The sequence below is a fragment of the Mytilus californianus genome, unplaced genomic scaffold (genome assembly GCF_021869535.1).
Source record: "Mytilus californianus isolate M0D057914Y unplaced genomic scaffold, xbMytCali1.0.p SCAF_6, whole genome shotgun sequence".
In the NCBI taxonomy this organism is placed as follows: domain Eukaryota; kingdom Metazoa; phylum Mollusca; class Bivalvia; order Mytilida; family Mytilidae; genus Mytilus; species Mytilus californianus.
Window position 1 is genome coordinate 6,967,637 of NW_026262712.1, and position 5,465 is coordinate 6,973,101.

The window sequence follows — 5,465 nt, forward strand, 5'->3', positions numbered from 1 at the left end:
TCAAAATGAAATATAATTCTTCAAAATTCAATTAGTGCTTTTGGCGCATTAAGGTAATTTCAAAACATGACGACATACGAATAAAAACACTAAAGCTGAATGTTCTTTCGTCACGTGAATCCGCAAAACTCGGATAATATTGCAATTAAATTCAGTTTTGAGGTACGTCTTGCTTCATTTTCTATTCTATTGCATTGTTCGAACAAGTTACAGATTTCAGCATCTCAACATGGCGGCTTCTTAATTACGAAATTTCAAATGTGAATGTGACGGTAGTTTACGAGATATAAATGAAAATTAAAAAGGGCAAATATTGGGAACTGAAAATTAAAAGAATTAAACACACATATTTTTAGCGGTTATTTAAGAAATATTTCATGCAGTTTATAGTTTTTATGGAAATATTCAGCTTTATCTAACGAAGTGTAACATAGAACAGCCACACACACGGTAGGTCCATCCTCGCCTGCGGTCTCAGACCTGTTCAATATTTTACAGAATGCACTGTTATCGGCTTATATCCTTTACAACACACACTTAAAGGCAAACAACGAAAATATAGCAACTTTTGACATGTTTAATCTTCTATGATATCCTGACAACATGAATGTTTTACTATAGAAGTGCAAAATATAAAAAAAGAGTCTATTATATTTAATCAGAGAAAAATATTTTAGACGTGACATGCCAAGGACCTCTGCGATATTTGTGATCAAATAACACAATCAAGTTGTGTACCCACGAAGTTCAATTGACTATGAGAAGTGTATTTTATTGTAATTTACTAATGTTTTATTCCTGGTATTCTGTAAATGTATTTATCTTTGACGATATGTGTTTTCTAGAATCGACTTACTGCTAACATTTCCTTAAACCGATTCGAAATTCCCACTGTTGAAGATAACCAACGAGGAGTACAACTTAATAAAAGAAATGCAGTTATGATACGTTGTATAATCATAAAGATAAGTTAACCATACAAGATACATCATAATTACAAGATATTTTATAAACCAATCAAGGTGCCCAAAATTTGAGCTTTACAACAAAATGAATTACAAAATAAAGCACAGTAATTGATTAGAATGATTATAGTGATTAAAAGTACCTTTAAACAAAAACATAAAATTGAGAATGGAAATGGGGAATATGTCAAAGAGACAACAACCCGACCAAAGAGCAGACAACACTATAAAAACAAAGTAATACAATTATAAAAAATGTCATTGATAAAACATTTAGTAATTTGGAAGCCACTGTGACCTGGTAAACATTCATTTCTTAATCAATTTGTAGACATAGGACTATGAGACACAACTCTTGATCAACTTTTTTCTTTTTCTTTTTATCAAACTACATTGATATTTCTAGGAGTTTCTTAAAACAGTGGGTGACATACATAAGATAAGTTTGAAGTAGCTAACAAATCTGCAGATAAAAGAATCCAAACAAAGTTCATCTCATCTGGAGATTTTTATTTTTTTTTAATTAAGAATTTAAAGTAGACTGGTATTGTGATCTTGTATCTTTCAGAACAGGACTTTTTAAAACGAAATGAAGTTCATCCTAAATTACGTTCTTACATACACTTATGTGTACCGATGAAGAAAAAAAAATATTATAGGTTAGTGTATAATTGGATTTCAATGTTATCAACACTATCGTTTGTTAAAGAAAACTAAAATAGATGATGGTAATCTTTAAAAAAGTGTAGAACTTTGTGTTTTCTATCTACACTTTTTTCAAATAATTTCATTTACTATTTTAAGTGAATGGACAGCCGTTTCATTAGCTATTTCAAACATTAGTATTCATGTAATAATAATTACTCAGTATGTGCAGATTAAGTGGCTAGCAAATATCGGGATCTATTTTATCTGGAAGTTGTATAGCACTTGGACGACTATACATAAACTTGTCTGATTTTCTGCAGTATAAAGAGAAATTCGAAAACCAAAAAAGTTTGTTTAATTGCATCGTTTTTAAACAATCCTAGGGCATTCTTTCTTTCTCTCTCGGAATTGTTGTGACCTTGACTACACCTCATTTATTCAATTTCATCCATGACGTTTATCGGTTCTTCTTCTAATATTTGAAGTGCATAAGTGACCGGGCTTGTAAATCATCAAGGAAACACACTGTCCGTAGATATTCTAACCATTTGATGATGAATTAAGACTACATTAGTTAACCGATGTTCCAATCTCGTCAATAAGTCAGGAAATGTCATGTTTAATACATATTATGAATCTGGACGCAATATTCATGATATTGAAATCTCAATCTACTGAAAGGTTATGGGTTTACTATCCATACGTTATTGATTGTAAAATTCTAAGTTCACTTCTGTTCAATTAAACGTTTTTTTCTTTTTTTCAGTTTGAACACTTTCGGTAACTTTTTTTTCTGCATATTAATTCAGTCAATTTTAACTAGTTGAACTGTCTCTCGTTGACAAAGTAAAACTTGTTGGATTTGACACTACTTTTTGCAGTTTTTTTACGACTCAGATTGACCTAAAATTAAAAAAAAAAACATATATGATTTACAATGACACGATCATTACTCTAGTTTTTAGTCAAGCGAAACCAGTAGGTTTAGATTTTTAAAAAATTGAGAAAATAGAACAACAATTAGTAACAAAACGTCATAATGTCAAGTATAAAGGATATGTGCGGAGTTTAGATTGCATTTTGTTTATGATAGTTTATAGAATTACAGGTACATTCAGAAAAGGTACATGTCCTACTCCACATTCTGCATTTGAAAATCCCAAGTCAGGAACCGGTATTTAGTAATCGTTTGATACTGTATATCATATTTGGTTTTGTTTATTATTTTGTATATAAAATGTATAAATCGTCAGTTTTTTTCTTTCATTCGTTTTTCATTTGTAATTTTTCGGCTTTTATATCTTATTATGCAGTACGGGATTTGCTCATTGTCAACGGCCATACATGCATGTGACCTATAACTTGTCTACTTCTTAGTTAGTTGGTCGTCAATGGAGAGTTATGTCATTTAAACTCATACTACATCATTTGTGTATGGTAAATAGTTTACTAATACTGAAGATATTACTAATCTTTCTATGAAATCCTGCCGTCTTACAATTTAACGTAAGTGACTGTTATAAACGGAGGAATTCAAACAGCAAAGTACAAAAATACTATAGATAATTTTATTTTCATGGATATGAATTTTCGTGGATTTAGGAAAACATACATTTTCGTGGATCATTGATTTCGTGGTTTTGCCAATCTCTGCAAACAAGCCTATATAACATATGTAACACATGGAACATTCGAATAATTGGTTCGCCTCTATCCACGAAAACTACGAACATTGGTATCCAACGAATAATAATAATGCACAGTATAAGAATGATATATCTTTTGAAATGAACCGGAAATACCTGTAGATAATTTGGAAATGTGAGTCAGAAAAAGGCCCAATGATATCGTTTATCAATCTTTCTAGATTCTGAATACCCGAATTGGTGTAAATAGCAAGCACAAAGATTGAAAACAAACATAATAATGATTTGAGCAAAATTGGCAGTATTATAATCACAAATAATTTGCAACATAAATTAGCCATCGGGTTTTTGAATACAAATACCGTAAATCGTTCAACGTTCAGTTCAGGTGATACGAGTTACTACACAATATCCGTTTTTAGTTATCAAACGATGCATATGGTCGAAACAATGTGAAAGGTACAACATTGGATTGACTACAAACCAAACGCAATTAAAAACATGTCAGTTTAACATTTCCGGATGACACGACTTTAATGCCTCAAGTTTTTTTAGTCAAAAGTTTGTTTTACGTGTTATTGTGTTGACCGGTTTTTGTTTATAGAATTATAGAATTATAGAATTTGATAAGAAAAAATGTTAGCATGTTGATAAAAATCACAAAAAAACAGGACTACCAAAGAACTTATTAAAACACAATTTACCAGTGTTTAGTTTACTTCTATGATCTATGTCCATGTTATGTTTCAGTTTCTATGTTCTTTACGTCAATCTGGTACTGACGGTGCTGCATCACACTCAGATGAGATGTATTAAAATGAAAAATGAATAATAAAAGTATTGATGTACTCCTAGAGTTTATTTTTTTTTAATTTTCATTTCTTTGCGTATTTCACGGCTTAGCAAAAAAGTCCATTTCTTTAAAGTAGATAAAACAAAATCAATTTTTTCGAACAACAGGATTTTATGAACATAATCATGAAATTGCTATTCAATTTAACAATATTAACGAGTTGTCTCAGTTAAATATGAAACCACATGTATGAATTTTAATACTAAGGGACAAAGTAGTATATTTTTTAAAATGATACCACATTAAAACTTAGGGTACAATTACATACCTGGTGAGTGTGTCTTATAATTTCATTAATAGCAATTTCAGTCGTAAAAAAATAAGTTACTTGCTAATTTAAATTTGTTGTCAATGTTTGAAAAACAGATACATGACATTATTTAATGGAATTTAAAAAAAAAAAGAAAATAAATGAAAGAGATTGTAGAAATAACACTATGTATTTTATTCAACAACAACATATATCAATATGAATACATTTTATCAGTGAAGCCAATACAAAACTTATAGAATACAAATTGTATTGTAACTTATAAAATATAAACAATGAATAAGCAAAGTGCATGGATTGCATTGAAGCCTACGTTAGGATAAAACTACTTTTGGTTAGTCAGAACAACAAGACATGTATATACTAAATAAAAAAGCTAAATATATGAAAAATAAAAAAACAACAATCGAAATAAACGACATAATCACATGTCGGAAAATAATAAATCAAAAGATGTCTTTCAAAATATCATATAAAATGTAATGATTTTAAATAATTGTATGATTCTCTTCAATTTTCATTCTAACTACCAGTCTTTTTTTAAGTTATGACTGTAAACAAATGATTAACGGATTACTTCATTCAAATGCATTCCTTTGTAGAGTATGATTTTGAGATGTTTTTGTTTTTGTTTACGTTTATTACATATAATCGAAACATCTCTAAATTACAAAATGCATCCATACGTTAGTACTCATATAATGAAATTAAATACAGACTGTGAATACACTTTTTACTCTCAGTTTTTGAACGAATAATTTGACAAAGAAAAACAAATACTTAAAAAAAAAAGATGTGCCTCGATATCGAAATTCATTCTAATTCCATTTGGGTAACAGCATATACAAAATACGTTATATATAACATGTATAACAATACCATTAACCATGTTAATATTATTTATTGATGTTTAATTGCCTATATGTATTTGATAACAATTGAAGGTCACCAGATCATGCAGATGATTCTCTTGAAATTATTGACTACCTGCATTACCGTTTTCACATGCATACTAAATTTCAAATAATGACATTTCACAATTATTAATCGAAAATTGGAAGTAACGAATTGTGAAAATCCAT

The 5,465-nt window shown here is 29.3% G+C and overlaps 1 long non-coding RNA gene across 1 annotated transcript; it reads right to left on the bottom strand.

The window, feature by feature from the left end:
• Positions 1–1,993: 1,993 nt before the first annotated feature.
• On the bottom strand, positions 1,994–4,608 carry LOC127706931 (uncharacterized). Its single transcript, XR_007984647.1, has 2 exons — positions 3,964–4,608; positions 1,994–2,516 (listed from the first exon to the last, which is right to left on the bottom strand). It is a non-coding gene; the product is annotated as an uncharacterized LOC127706931 (long non-coding RNA).
• Positions 4,609–5,465: the final 857 nt, after the last annotated feature.